Source organism: Cricetulus griseus, chromosome 5, assembly GCF_003668045.3.
Source record: "Cricetulus griseus strain 17A/GY chromosome 5, alternate assembly CriGri-PICRH-1.0, whole genome shotgun sequence".
NCBI lineage: Eukaryota > Metazoa > Chordata > Mammalia > Rodentia > Cricetidae > Cricetulus > Cricetulus griseus.
The window spans coordinates 109,628,564-109,645,583 of NC_048598.1; positions in this window are offsets into that span (position 1 = coordinate 109,628,564).

Sequence of the window (17,020 nt, forward strand, 5' to 3'; positions counted from 1 at the left end):
AAACCAACATCACCAAGTAAAAATGTATTCCCCATCCACTTACAAAGGATTGTTTTCTATCTTCTCTTGCTGTGGTGTGTCTTTAACTTACTGTATCTGAAAAGTCGGGACAAAGTGACTGATCACAAAGTCACTGTTGTTGATATTTTAACTTTAGTTTAAAATGTGTGTTACACTTCTGAACTTCCCTAGTTAATTTTAAAATATAGACAGAAGCATTTACAATTAATTCGTTAGACATACTTATTTAGTAAACTGTCATTCAGCAAAATAGTGTTTTCTGTGGATGACCTAAGCACTTAGTTATTGAACTGGGATTCTACACAGTTTTGTTTGTAGGCATCCTCAGACAAACACACCCATTTCTTAAACATTTGTTCAAATGTCTGAATATGATGTATCTCTTATGTAGTTTACACAAACATAAGCTCAAAGTACACTTTGTCTGTGAATTTGCTAACAATATCTGTAAGGAAAAGAGATCTTTAAAGTTAGCTTAAAAGCAGTGATTTATAGACACAGACACACAGAGGAAGAAAGACTTCCCCAGAGACGTCGCTTACTCACAGACATTGTGCTCTTCTGTGTTCTAGTTGGGCTCCCCTGTAAGCCGATTTCCTGTATTTCCATCTGTCACTTTATGCAACTTTCTCTTATCTTAACTGTCCACCTGGATTTTCATTGCCATGCCTGGATCCTTCTATGCTCAAACTCTTTAAAGCTGTTTAGTCTCTCAGCTTCTTACAATCTAGGTCTTTTGAATGATGATAGGTGCATTTACAATGACTGTGAATGGAGGTTAGTTTACAAGACTGTGATTTCACTGCTCTAGGATTATAGCTTATTCTTTGTCTAATCAGTTAAACAGAGGAACCACGTCATCACATAGATTAATACAAACTTTCTATTGTATGACTTTATCTTGAGAGACGTGATGAAACATGTCTTTACCCTGGGGGTCAGGCACTGATGACAAGTTCAAGGAACTATCCTACCCTTGCCTTTTACTGAAGTGGTGAGATTAGTAGTTACTTATGTGACTACAGATGAGGGGATCCATATAGGCATGTGGTTGACTCCAAGCATCTGCATCACTCTTAAGCCCACCTCAGCACTGGCAAAGACTCACGAAGGCTCAATCTCTAGGACTCCATGTACAACGTGGAGGCAGCTCTACCAGGAAAAGTTACTTACCACAAATATTCATGCTCTCTACCATAGGAAAGGGTCTTGCAAATCCTGTAGCTTTTATAAGCTTCCTGAGACTTGGACATTTTGTTTAGTTCCTGGCCTTTAAGAGTTTCCCTCCTCCGGCGTGGGTGGGAGGGGTTTTGGGGGATTCTTTTGTAGGAAAGAGCTAAGCATCCTGCTCTAAGCCAAGCCTGGTAGCTGTTCAGGAAGAAGATAAAATTATAGAAGACGAGGGATCTTGTATCTTAGTCCATGTAAGAGGTAACTTGGTCTATTACATGCTGCTACAACAATACTGAACACCTCACAGGAACAGGAGATTCTTCTCTCATCTAAAGGCTGAGAAGTCCAAGATAAAGTGCTAATGTTTGAGGAGAGTATTCTTGCCACATCATACCATGTCAGAAGGGCAATGTGAGGAAAAGAGAGTGCAAGATATTCTGAATGCTTCTGAAATTTCTTGTTGTGGGACTTTTTAAGCTGACAGGAAAAGAGACAAAAAGGAAAGAGTCTTGTACTGAGTACTTACTGTTCTAGTGTTTGCCTTACTGAGATTTCTCTGGCATTAAAGTTCTTTAAAACCATGATACATGAAGGACACCAAATTTGGAGTCATAGTACCTAGATGCACCTTGCTAAGATTGTAATTCTGACAACCTTACTAAATCTGTAGCCCTTGAGATTTTCAACTGGGCAGTAGAGATAATGTTACATATTATTGTAAATACCATTTGAAATATCATTGTCTTGCACATGCTAAAGCATTTCCTCCAGTGAAACCAAAGACTCTGTGTGGATCTCAGTATTTTAGAACCATTTGTGAATAGTTTGGTCTGTATTTCTCTGTGAAATACTGGTCATCTTAGTAATAGAGACCAGAATTCCTGTGGGAGAGGTTGCCATTGCAAAGCAATGTTACTTTAGAAATAGGGACATAATAGGGTCAGCAGTTGTTGCTATCAACTGTCAATAAAGATATACAGACATGGAAAGGAAAGTACTGAAATTTATGGTTCATCTACAGAGATATAGTGGACTGCAGTGTTCGACTAATTCAGCCACTGTTAGTTCCATACCTAGATAGGTTTGCCCTTGGCTTTCTGGTCTTATAAAACAATAGCATCAGGTTTAGAAGAAATTGAGTGGAATCAATTTTACCCCTTTGCCTTTATAGACAAAAGGAGAAAATGGCAGTGGGAGGGAATCTGGAAAAATGATCCATGACAAAGAGAACTCCAACATAGTGATTTATCACTCACTTAGCTGTTGGATATAGAAAACAATAACTGTAGAAAAAAAGAGAACATGAATGAAAATTCTTTTGGAAAATGCAAGTATACTTTCTTTTTATTCCATCACTATATTTAACTAGTCTCAATGCATCAGGTTTCTTATAATTTAAGTAACTCTAATGCATACTTTATTCTCATTTATAGAATAAATGACTTCAGACAAATAATAGGGAAAGCTAATTAACAACTTATCAGTCCTATTTTGGCCAGAAACCACCTCTACTGAGTTCTCTACTCTGTGAATGAACCTTAGCTCTAGGAGTGTTAATGAAACTGCCCTTCCAATAGTCATACATTTTTAACAGGTGACGTTATTATATTGTCCTAGTCCAAAGCATCTGGTGTCATTTTTCTTAAAAAGTATGGGGAGCATTTTATAAAAATTGTTTATAGGGTTTGTTAAAGAAAAAACTGCCTGAGAAATTTTATATGATTTATAAATTTTATATGATTTATGTGACAGCGAGATATTTATGCCTTGTGTGCAAGTGACAATGAAGGCCAATATCATATTTTTATAAATCCAAGGATCTTAAGATGCAATTATTAGTAATTCATATAAGTTCAATTTATTGAACATATTTGTGTGAGCCACTTGGGACTATAGCAGTAAATATGGCTAATGCAAGCATAATAGTCAAGACTCAGAGCAGCAGTTTCCCTGGGGTGTATATACTAGAGATGTAAAGACTTTCAGATCATTAAGAGAGGCCAAACAACTCAAATAACAAGACTTGGACTTCATTAATCTAGTTTCCTAAAATTAACCTACCTAGCACAGGACTTTCCAACCTGCCTTGTAGAGGGCTTCTTCTTCTGTATTCTAGAGCAAGGGCTGCTTCCATAGTTCTTAGAAGTGTAAGAATCTCACAGATACATGAATAGTGATGGTAGGAATATGAGTCACTAGGGAATGTGGAAAAATGCTTTATAAATTGGTGGTTTCTAATAATTTGCTTAACACATACACACACACAAGAACAAGAATTTGAATGTTTGGAAGACTTGCATAATAAGAAATATTTAGTTGTTAAATCATTATGCAAGTGTGTGTGTGTGTGTGTGTGCGCGCGCGCGCGCGCGTGTGCGCGCATGCGCGCACGTGCGCGCACGTGCATGTGCACATGTAAATTTCAAAAGATATGTGTTGGAATTGAGTTTCATCACTAATGTTCTTATTAGCACCTCTAAAAACAAAGACAGTATTAAAAAGGAGAGGAACAGAGTGTGGCAATCTTCCAATAAACTGCATTGACTGGATTTGAGTTACATAATTTTCACAAGTAGTGATATAATATAGTCTGCAAGTGTTTTTTTTTTTTTTTAATTCTAGTGCACAAAGGCACTCTCACTTAAAAAGTTGCATATAAAAGGCCACATTCTGGATTTATCCATAGTTTGCCCACATAAGTTTGAGTATCATCAACATTTTGTCTTCCTTTAACTCAAAACGTGGCCTAAGTCCATGACAGAGTTTGCAGAATACATCTTTTTCTCCTCCTTAACACCCCAATTCCATAAAAATCTCAGAACTTGAATTTCCTTTGCAGTTTGAAATCACTGAAACTCATTTATTCACTGGTGTTTCTGTATAAAAAACTGACAGTTCTGAAACCTTTCTTGGTTTAAACATATACAGTATGCTCAGATGATCATTCTCTTGAACCACAATCTTGATGAACTGCAGATCTATCCACCCTACATTTCTAAATTTTGCCCCCTCTAGTTATAAAATCAGAATTTGGAAGAGCCTTATGATGGGGGAAATCTTTCTGTGTATATGTTTCTCTTATTGGTTAATGAATAAAACACTGATTGGCTGATTGGCCAGGCAGGAAGTGGCATAGCTGAGCAGAGTCAGAATATAAGCAGGAACAAACAGGAAATTGCTATCTTTCTCTTCTGTGCAAAGATGCTGAACAGACATGGTGTAGACAGCAAAGTAGTAACAGACCCAGACCTTTTCTCCAGTAAGATAGGACCACGAGGGAATAAGAATCTCAAGTTGCCAGCCAACAGAATTATACTAATATAGCATCCTTGTGTTTTCTTTGGGCAGAGAAGGGCAGCAGGACCTAGCTGTGCCAGAAAACTCATGTTACAACCATAGACTTCAAGGTCACAGCCTGAATTTGATTGTGGTTTTCTCTACCCATTCATATCTCTGGGCCTCACTTTCCTTGTGGGCAATGACGGATGTGACATAAATAATCTTTCTATGTTTGGTTATTGTGAGAATTCTGATAAATGGTGTAAAATGCTAGGCATGAGACATGCTTTAAACACATCATATCTCATTATTAAAATTAACAAAATTCTTATGAACATTTTTATTTTGCTTTTTATTTGAGAGATATAGATAAATAACAACAGATTTTCAGATATGTGTTTTATTTTTCTGATTTTTGTTTTGTTTTTTCAATTCAGGTCTTCTCTGTGTAACAGCCCTGGCTGTCCTAGAACTCACTCAGTAGACCAGGTTCAATCTGCCTTCCTTTGCCTCCTGAGCGCTGGGATTGAAGGCATGTGCTACCACCACACAGCTATTCTTCTCATTTTCTTTGCTGTTTGTATGTGCTCATGTTTATGCATGCACATAGTAGCCTTAAGTTGAAGTTGAATATTTTTCAGTTAGTCTCCTTATAATATCATCATCATTATTATTTATTATTATTGTTATTATTTTTATTATAACAAAATCTGTCATTGAACCTGAGGCTTACTTGTTGTCTAGATTGGCTGTCTGTGGAGCTATGGGGAATCTGTCTGTCTTTACTCCCTGAGAGCTTAGGTTACAGTTGTAAGTCCTTGATCCTATACATACAAAGTAGAATATAAAGGGACATATTCAGGACATGCTAGCCATCCAAAATAGACCCTCATGCTTCCATAACAAGTGGTTTACCAACTGCACCATCTTCTTGCCACTGACATTCAGATTTTTGGTCCATAACACACAAGGTCTTTCATCAAGCTACCTGAAAAATACTAGAAATCATAATTGTGTAAGAACAGTTAAGTTGTGCTTTCTGTGGTGGCGTCTTTCCTGACTAATGACAGCATCAAGCTGTCAGAATTCCTGGACAATTTTCTCAGGGATGTCAAGCCCCTTAATTTTCCAGTCTCTGTGGACTCTCATTTCCAACAATTGTAGCTTTCTTATGCCTCTCTTGTAAGTTAGTTCTTTTTGTCATTCTGGGATCAATTTGAACTACAGACTCACTGAGTTTGGAGGAATTTCCAAGAAACTTCTTGATTAGTGGCCCTAAGCATTCCTAATAATACTCTTTAGCCATCCATTGTCTCCAAGGACCTTATTCAGCTCTGTCACTTTTGGTGTAATTTTGTTGCTGTACCTTAGTCATATTTCTAGTTAGTCCTCTAAGTACCCTTGAAATTAATGTCTTGATTATTCCTTGAAATTTTCTTTCCTGAATATTTCTGTCTTAATCCTAAATTATACCATTTCAGTGGAATTCTGTCATTGACTAATAGAATTATTTTTCCTTCTACTAATGATTAGCCTTCATTTCTCCTTATTTGCTTCACAAATTTCTTCATGTGTATGCTTCCCCTGTGTCTTATTGGCTGTGTCTTATTCCCCTGAGTGTTGTACTTGCCTATGCTCTGTCCTGGTGGTTGTTTGTATATGCATGTACATACACACACAACACAGTATTCACTGGGTAGGATGACCCCCCAGCACTGAAATTAATACATATTGAGGTGTCCTGATAACAAAAGGGAAGAGAATGAATGATAGGGTAGAGAAAGAGAATGGAGAGGATTAAATAAAACAGAGGATGCAAGTGTAAAGAATTGGAAACCTATGACTCTATAATCTAATTAAATATATTTTCAAAATAGTTTGAAAGAGACAACCCTAACTGTTCAGATAATGTCAATCCCAGAAGGCACAAATGATCAAATAAGATACACTGTCTTCTTAGTTGTAGATGGATGTTTCTGTCCCACCCCATCCGGCAGCCATTCAGTCCCAATAAACACACAGAGGCTTATATTAATTACAAACTATTTTGCCTGTTGCTTAGGCTTATTACTGACAAGCTCTTACAACTGAAAATAACCCACACTTCTCATAGATGTTTAGCCATGTGGCTTGGTACCTTTCCTCAGTAAGTCATTCTTATCTTGCTTCCTCTGTCTCTTGCTGGTAACTTCACTTCTGCCTCTCCTCTTTCCAGAATTCTCCTAGTTTAGTAGCCCTGCCTATACCTTCTGCCTGGCTACTGGCCAATCAGTGTCTTATCAAGCCAACACAAGTGACAAATCTTTACAGCGAACAAGAGCATTATTGCACATCACTCAGTGCTACAGCCACTCATATCTGTGCAGGTTTGGCCCTTCACCAGCTGAGCCATGAAGACAAATAAGTAGCTTCTGGCTAGAAGGGTGCATTTAGGCAGTCTTAGTCCAAGACCTGTGAAATATGAGGATGTGAGTCTCTTCTTACACTTAAAATTTAGGACTGTGAACACCTTGACATTACATGTCAGATTTTATGCACATGTGTAAAATTACGTTTTTTCAGAGGAAACCTATAGTTTTCCTGAGGCTCTTCAAGTAATCCTAAAGAAATAAAAGTGAACAACAATTGGTCAAAAAAGCCAAGGAACATTTTACTGAGCTTGACATATCCTGGAGACTATTTTCATCTGACCAGAGCCTTGTCAGCATCCTTAGTTACTGCTTTCATCACTTTTAGCATAAAATTGGAGACCATCAATTAAAAAATTCTCATAAACCCACCTTAGTGGTTTTACAAATGGATTTACTGCAGTATAAAAGTAGTCTAAACTTCAGACCATGGGAATTTATGGATAGAATGCATATGTATCTAACTATAACTGTATATATATATATATATATATATATATATATATGTGTGTGTGTGTGTGTGTGTGGTGTGTGTGTGTGTGCGCGCGCGTGTGCGTGTGCGTGTGCGTGTGCGTGTGTGTGTGTGTGTGTCTGTGTGTGTCTGTGTGTGTATTTGTGCTTATGTGTAATAGTAGTGGTAGTAGTAAGTAATTTTGAGTATTTAAAATCAATATAAGCAATTTTAGACTATAACAATTAAAATCTATTTACTCTTTTAAACAAATATTCACACATGTATCTGAATAAAAAGTGGATCCATTTTCTTAATATATGTGTATGGGGTACAAAATTTTATAAAGTGTTTGTTATGTTTTTAAAGTAAATGGTTTATGGGAAGACATATTTATTTTAAAGTGATCAGAAGTCCATGATTTCTGCTCACTTGAAGAAAAAACTTTACAGTTACACAATAGAGAGCCTTCTCCTGTGTCCATAGGCAGAGCTCTTGGAGCATTTTATCACTTCTGTTTCTCAGAAAGCACATGCACTTACATTTCAGTCCCCAAATCTCCTTTTGACAAACACACAGTGTTTAAAATGATTCAGAGAAGTATGCTTGGAGCTATGCATTAAGTCCTACTAAGTGCTACATTTAATGTTAAGCACATCATTTATATCTCATATATAATTGTGACTTCTTTATATATTCCACATTACCGTTCTGGAATCATTTTATCAGGATAAGAGTTGAGTTACATCAATTTCCATTCTGTTTCCCAACAGTGGGTAAACAAAGACACTTATACACTGCTAACATAATGTATGATAGGAGTAGTAGAAACCTCAGCCTTTCAGGCCATTAATTCCTAATTTTATTTGAAAATCCCTTATCCTTTATTTTAAATGTGGTGCTAGAGTTTGGATTAGAAGACTCGGTAAGGTTGGCATTGAACTGCCCTCAAGTATCTTATAATATGATTGGAGAAAACACAGTGCTTACTAATAGCAGAACGTGTCCATATTGTACATTTCAAACTGTTAGGCTAGGCAAATGTTATTGTATCCTGCTCTTTCATAGGCAAGAAAAAAATGTGAGTTGTTCTTTATTGTACTGTTTGAGGAACACATTACTGCCATTCTTCTATTAAGTATGCCAGAAAAATTCAAATTAGGTCTTCTTAATTGCCTCTTGCTGTTGATTAAAAGCTGTCAATGCCAGGCGGGTATTTTATTAATATTTCAGATCATGGGGATGGCTGTGAGCAGGGAGAATTGAGCCTGCGACTTTGAGTCACTGTTGCAGATGTTGTGATGGTAACCAGATTTGGTTTGTTGCAACAAAAATGGTCTTATTGGTAATATAACTGCACCATGGACATTTTTAAATATCATCAGTCATCATAGCACACACACACACACACACACACACACACACACACACACACACACACACACACACTTAGAGTTAGGACTTGCTGAGGTATAAAAATGAAGATTGTTGATAACAATAAGGCTGCATTTTTCTGATTATGATCACGAATTTCTGTTAATAGTTCTGTTTTCCTTGATGTAAGAACATACTTGAGGAAAAATCTTGGGAAGGGAAAGGTTTACTACAGGTCATAGTTTCAGCAGGAGTATGATCCAACCATCATGGTGGGGAAGGAATGATGGCAAGAAGCTCATCACATTGAGTCTGTACTCTTGTACCAAAGAGAAATGAATGCTAACCATCAACCTCACTGTTTGTTTTTTATTTATATCAGAACTCCAGCCCAGAGTATAGTGTCACTCATATTCAGCATGTGTCCTTCTCTTTCAAGAAATCTCTAGAAATACTTTCGCAGACACACCTAGAGATATGTTTGCACAGTGATTTAAGAAGACAGTGGTAGCTGACAATGGCAGTTAACTATCACAGACTCCATACTTAAAATCCCCCTGGAAAGCTGTACAAATACAGTGTGCCATATGTCACTTACAATCTGCTAAATTTCAGTGTCAGGGTTTCAAGTATTAAATTGTGCCTGTTGAATAAAGGGATGGTTCAGGAAATCTGTAAACACAGCCCAGAAAAAAATTCACCTGAGTAAATGGTAAGTGTTAAGAGCTAAATCTTTGGTCCCACAGCTGTTGTTAACTATCAACATATCTTGGGATTAAATCATTTGATTTATCTGGCTTTGATTGTTTAGTCCTCTCCTTCCAACTCCTCCCAGTACTATCCCCAATGAGTTGTATCAAAACATGACACTCAGAAAAAGTAACTCTGAGTAATTAGGAAGTATTATTCATAGACACAGTGTCAGACCAGGACAAATTGTTCAGTCAATCAATTTGTATTCAGTAAAAAAATATAATGTGGGAGATTTGAGAGCTGTAAAGACAAGGTCAGTGTATTCAAGAACTCACCATCTGTGTTTTGAAAATAAATTTCTTTTAACCCTGATCAAATATTATAATTCCAAGACTGCTAGTACAGAAAATTACTGCATGAGATCAGAGATCAGAGACAGCATTCAGATTGAGTTGTCAGATAAAATGTCATCAAAAAGACATATCAGATGGCACTCTCAGGACAACTAGATATAAATTCTTAGAAACTACTGATTGGCTGTTTACACAAAGTTACAGAAATGCAATTTCATTTTCAAAAGAGAAAAAATACAGTTTAGAAAAATAGTAGTAAGTTGGTAGACTACTTTCTTACAGATCTTTCAAAGATTAGTACTCTAACTTGCCTAGTCATTATGTCTGTTAATGGTAAACTATATCTATGACAGTTTAACTGCTGCAATGTGTCCTTTGATGCTTGCTGTGAGAGAGTCAATATTGACTCCATGGCAACCAAGAGTACCAGACAATAGAGAGGTGCATTTATAGAGCTCAAAGGATAAGCCTCTGGGAGGAAGGGAAGCATATCTATGCTAGCCTATTGGGCAGGATGAGGAATACTGAGATTTTTCACCTCACATCACCTACCTGCTCCTTTCATATATGCCATTCCCATTGAATTTAGAGTCATCACCTTGAATATGCCCATTCAAGCTATAAATATAGTCTGAGAAGCTCACAGGAGAAGACATACACACACAGAGAAAGAGCTAAGTCAGGGTATGAGTCATCCATTGTCCAGAACCATGGAGATTTCCACCCAGCAGGTAATGGGATTGTTCAGTAATGAACAAAGGCTAGAAGATAATGACACCATTAGAGATTGATGGAAGGGCCATTGGTAGCTAAGCAGAGGTGGAAACTGGGACCTGCACATGAGGGGATATATCTGGGAATTGCTTAATTCCTCAGATGGTTATCTTCTCTTTGGGGAGTCACCTACTCCCTACTTTTCAGCAAAGTCCTCTCCTAAATACCAATGGAACCTGAATCCCTGATTTTTCTCCTTTCCCTTCCCTTAGAGAAGACCAGTGTGTTGCCAAAAATTTGTGTGTGGTTAATGTCCTTGGTGATCTTGGAGCAGCCAAGCTCACTTTCTTCCCTTGAAGTCTTGCATGTTTACTTTGTCTAATAAGCAGGTTTCAAAGGGAAATCCCACAGTGAATGTTCAGTACTTTCCGGGCTCCAGGATTAATTACTTCTGGTGTTCACCACTAGCAGTGTATTGTGAATGTATGTAAATCCACATTTATGTCAGTATAAAGCTACTGTCTTCACTTGCCTGATTTCCCTTTGTATCCTCCAATTATCTCAACATTGGGCAGGAAGAACTTTATTAGTCTAACGCTAACCCAAACTATACAAAAAACTGTGTTTCATATAGATTTATATTTACTTTATACATTTTATTTTAATTCATGGACATTTTACTCATTACTAATTAACCATGTCAAAGAGGTGTTAGCATAGTCTCACACTGACCTGACACTGGCCTGTTTTCAAAAACAGAGGTGTCTATTGGGAAGCAGCAGCTGTACCTGGCCACGTTGGAGGAAATGGGATAGGAGAAACAGTTCCTGGTCAGTTGCCCATGATGTTTATAAGCTTTCCTTTAATCCCCTATATATATCAAGGAAAGGACACTAGCAACAGAGTGGCCAGGCATTTGTATTTCAATAAAGCTTTAAACAAGAATGGAGGAAAAAAAACAACAGTTCAGGTTTATATTAATATCTCTAGAAACTGAAAAACAATTTTGGCCCAGGTTTTCCAGGAATGGTGAACACCTCAAGATACTGCTGTGTTTGCTAATTTCTAAGTCAATTTGAACTTCCTTGCTACCACCTGAGAGAATATGAAAAAAATCAGATGTGAAAACATCAGTACAGGTTAATTTACTGATTTTCTGAGTGATGCAGATCTTTGACATTCTTGGTATGATTAAATTCAAAAGAGACTATTTGTTAAGTCTTTAAACTACCCAGAAGAGTTATGTTCACCAGGGTGGACTGAGTAGTGGCTTTGGAATTATTCAGTGAAAAAACTAAGACTTACTTTATAATAAAGCAAATGACCTTACGCAAATACTCCATTAGAAAATTAAGATACAATGCATGGTGTGCAAATTAAAAGGGGCCTTGCTATTTCTCTGTATGTATGAGCCCATATGTTTTCAGTTTAATAGTGAAGATGAGTAACAAAGACAACTGGTTTATGGCATCTGATTTGAAATTTCAACCATGCTGTCCATGAGACAAACACTTACATTCTCAGATTTTCCGGGAAAATTCCTATAATTATATGTAATTTGGGGGGAAGCATTCTATCTTATCTATGGGTCCAAAAGATTAATGTCATTCCTTAGGTTCTGAGTCACTGACCTCAGGGTGTTCTCTATCACCTACAGTGGAAATCCTGACAAACTGGTGACAGTCTTCTAACTCCTAACACATGCCAGAGGGTGTTAGTCTAATTGTTAGGCATGTCTCTGTGCTCCTTTTGGGAATTAAAACTATCAGTTTCTGTATTTTCTCTATCTAGTTTGTGCTATCTTGTCCTCGATCCTGATAGAAAAATCTACCAGCTTTCAGGAGAATACAAGATGCACAAACCTAGGCTAAGCACTTTTCATTCTTGTATTTGACCAACTTGCAAAGTCCATCTGTATCCCTCAACTCTCTGTGTATGTGCAAACCAGACTTTTGCTATTTTTCCATACTTCGGTCATTTTCACTTTATTATGGATTTTGACAGGGATATCAGACAATCATGTTTTAGACCTGTCAGTCCATGACACTTTATTTCCAATTTACAACCCTTTTACTGGTTCTTCCCTCACTTCTGGGTGTCAAGCTGATGATGCATCTATTGACTGAGCATGAATCAACGAGAGGCAATTTTAGTCCTTTGTTAAAGCAGCTATTTTGGTCTGGCAGTCTCCAATTTATCAGTGCTTTCTTCTAGGTCTCTTGCTCTCTGTCTCTCCCTGTCTCTGACTCTCTTTCTTTCTGTCTTTCCCTGTCTCTCTGTGTATGTGGGAGGGGGCAGGGAGGAAGTGATAGTTCTTAAGAAGGCTTTTTTACAAATGGGCCTCTTTAGAAATGAGTCATCACTGGAGAAAAGGAGACCAAAGGAATCATCTTTTGACTTGGAGGTGATGGAGAGTGTCTTCAATTTTTGAAGCTGTAGTAGGTCAAATATCAAACCATGACTCAATGTCTGACTACACAGAGATAATAAATTGTAGCATTCAACACTCACACTGGACAGTATGTACTGGGTACATTTTTATACCACTGCAGGTAAAATAAAGCAAACACATTATACAATGTGTGAATCCATTCCAAATCATAGTGAGGGGATGTCCTCAATACCCATGAGAAGGTTCCTGACATTTGAATATGTAAATAAGAAACATAGAAAACAGAGATGAATGTATACTGACTTCTTATTTACCCCTAAAAGAAAGACATTTGGAAATAAATGAATATTCACAGTACCAACATTTCACAAGGATAAAAATATATAATCGTATGTCTTTAAATGAAACACATGGCTTTTTGAACAGTTTAAACAGTTTGCCCTATCATTAAATCATCAGTTATAGCCAAACTTGTGAACTCTGTCTACAAAACCTGAGAAAATGGTGTCTCCATTCACATCATAGCTAACGCATGCCCTCTACATTCTAATAGCAAGAATCATTTAGCAAATGCACAACTTCATCTTTTCTCACTGAAATGAAAATATGCAAGGATTTTGTGTGTATGTGATACTAGAGACTGTATCTAGAGCTTTGAGCATGCAAACCAACCACTTTACCATCGAGGTACATAGCCAGTCCTGTTCAACTTTTGATTTTGAGACATGATCTTATTTGATTTTCTGAGGCTTTTTCTTCTTATATAGATATGTGTTAGGGAAAATGTACTTCTTTGGCATAGGAAATTACTAAGTTAATTGATTAGTTAGTTCTTCTGGTTAAAGCAGGTTTGGATTCTGAGGTGGAAGGAAGAATTCTTTATTCCAAATGTTTTTCTTTCTTCCTAGGGAATGCAAATTTTGTATTTAAAGTTCTGAGCCATGACACTGGGAAACACTGCAGCTGAAGCTAGTTGAGCACTTTGGAAAATTCTGTGCTTGTTTTCCCACTGAGTTGTCTTGCCCCCTGGACCACATAGTTTTCTTAGAGACACTTGTGAAATTACAGGTCTCTAAGAACTCCAGGTAATTCTGTCTGACAGGTAGAGCCTTTTTTTTTTTTAAATAGTCTCTTGGCTACCACATGTTGATATGTTGATTAAAATATAAAAAGTGAAAAATTTGGATCTTGTTTCAATTAACAGTATACAGCTTTGCCCAGTTTGCCATGCATTACCCAAGGAGAAAAACACACAGAAGATGCTTGATTCTCCTTGCTGTTGTTCAAGTCTCTTGCATTCAATGGGCACTGGAAAATAGATGCCACGAGTCAAGACTGTTTAGAAATTCCAACAATTATTTAAAATGTTATTTTTCTTGTACCTGTGCATTTAAACCAGTACAAGTTAGACATCAAAATTTTTGGTATATTGTCTTAAAACTATGAAATAAATATTGAGTAGAGTTTGACATACGCCATGGGTTAAAATGTAGTGAACCTTACTCATTTTTATATAAATGATCACTCCTTCCAGAGTGTTAAAGAGGGAAGTCAGAATCTGTATTGCTAGGCACATGTTTTATAACTGAGCTATGTCCCTAATACTCCCTCCACTTTTCTTTGAAGACACTGTGCCATTGTGCAAGCCAAGATGCCCTAAAATTACAAATATATCTTATCTTCTCCAGTACTGGGATGACAGGCTACCTCTACCTCACTAGGATGTATTATTACTATTATAGTGTGTTGCTCTTTTTGGCATGCCTTGGCAGACAACATATTCTGTGTTAACTTTGGACCTGTTGACTATCTAATATTTTGTATAATTTAGAGGTTCTTGAATGAATTCAGATTTTGAATTCTGCTTAAAGATGTTTGATTCATCCTGACTGGAGTTACTCTTCAAAGGCCGAAATAGTTCTCTTATTATTGCTCATCATTTTCATTGTTACTAGGGGAGAAGATGAAATGAAGAAAAAAAAACATAGAATTTTATTACTCAAATATCACATACCACAAATACATAAAGCTTTGTAAACTAATATTTTTGCTTTTTGGCAACAGATATTTTATCCATATTCTGTTCACTTCATTCCTGGGGCAGAAATCCAAAAGGAAAAAAAATCTACAAATGTCTACACTGATATATAAGTATCCCAATTTTTGATAGTGAAGTACATAATTATAATAATGACAATGATTATGAATTGAGAGCTCTTCTAGTGCTAGGCACTCAATCCAATACCTTAAATTATGAAACAAACTGATCTTCACAGTACCATTTTCAATATTCCCTTTTCATAGATAAGGAAAATAAAAGAGGAAGATCAAATCTTCATTGGAAATGAGGATAAAATAAGAAAAATGTAGGTCAGGAAGTTTAATGCCTTGGCAGTATTCTCCATAGATGATTTAGGGCAAATGCAAAGTAACGTGCTAATATTTAACAAAGTCTAGATATTCCTGGAAAATGTGTATTTATATCACTTTTCCCCATGTATTTTCTGAGTGCTGTCAGGAGTATTTTAGAATGGTTCGGAATAATTTTGAATAGACAAACATAATTCTGGACCCTCTGCTCTTACAGGCATCCCCACTCATCCTGATGAATCTGTTTCCTTGAGGATCCCATCCAGAGTGTAAAACTGATTGTTGCTGTCCTATTATATTATAAAGTTTTAAACTATAAGTCATAATCCCATGCATGTAGAATTGCAAATGAATGTGGGATCAAGAAACATTTGGCAACAGTAAAATGGTTTGGGTGTACAATGGCCAAAAGATAATTCAAAATCATATGTGATATCAATATGTGTTTCTGTCAGTGATAGCTTCTGTTGCATGATGAGACTTCACAAAAACTTCAATTTTAAACATTTTTATCTTAAACACTTTACATGGCACATGGTGTCATATAGTACAATACCATTGCATACTGCTTGAAACAGCTGGGTTCAAAGTTCAGACTACTGTATTCAAAATTTGCAGTATTTTACTGCATGCACAGAGCTTTCTGTATGAGTTATGGAAAATAAAGATTGTTAATATTTTAACATGATCATTCTTCAGCATTTAAATATCAAATTAATAAATATATCTTGAGTATTAGTATATTTGGTTTTAAATATTGCCACTTGAATTGCTTACCTAAGTTTCATAAAAGATTATCCAGTGAAGTTTGGATGGGATCATCAATTTTTAAAAGGATCATAAACATATTTCTGCCACTTTATACTCTGTATTTATGTGAAGTGGTATTTTCAAATGGTTATAAACTCAAAATGTTGATTTTATAATGTAGAAGATGATCTTTGCTCTACAGCATAAAATATTAAGTATATCTATCTCATTAATATGCAAATCTTCCTATTGTTCATATGACAAATGGTTGAATTACAAGCACACTACAGATTTATTCTAAAATAAGATTTTTTGTAATTTACTATTAATAAATGCTGATATCTGCTTTATATATCTATATATCCAGGGCCACAAAAAAGTGTTTGTGGGTGACACAAATATTTCACGATTAGAGAAGATGCAAGAGCAATGGTTTGGTCAGTTTTATTTGGGCATTTTCCAGGACTTTATCCTGCTTTACAAATCCACCTCTTCTTCGAATCTGTGTCTTTTACATTCAGATTATATTTCTATCTTTAGATGCCTAATTTGGTTCTTGATAAACTTACACTTATTTTAGTTTCCAATCTAAATCTGCACTTTGAAAGCAGAGTTGAGTCCTTGTATTGTTGTATACTTCCCTCCACATCCAGCTACTCCTCCATAGTGTTTATTCTTTATCTTAGAGAAATAGTTATCCAATATATAGTTCTGGCCATGTGATAATCTAGCATCTTTATCAAAGGGGTGTGGTTTTGCATTGTAGCTTAATGGGCATAAGCTATTACTTCTCCATCACATTGTGTGGAAATACTTCTTTTCTTTGTAATTTAGGAAAGTTGGGCAACATTTGGGCTTTGGTGTAAATGGCTGCTGGCAACCTGTTCCCCATGGTTGATTGATTACCTGGCCTAACCTAGACTTAAGGGGAGGAGCTTAATCTTGTCACAACTTGGTGTGCCATGGTTTGTGCAGGCCCATGGGAGGCCTGTCCCTTTCTGAATGGAGATGAAGGAGGGGTAGATGGGGAGGGGTAAATGGG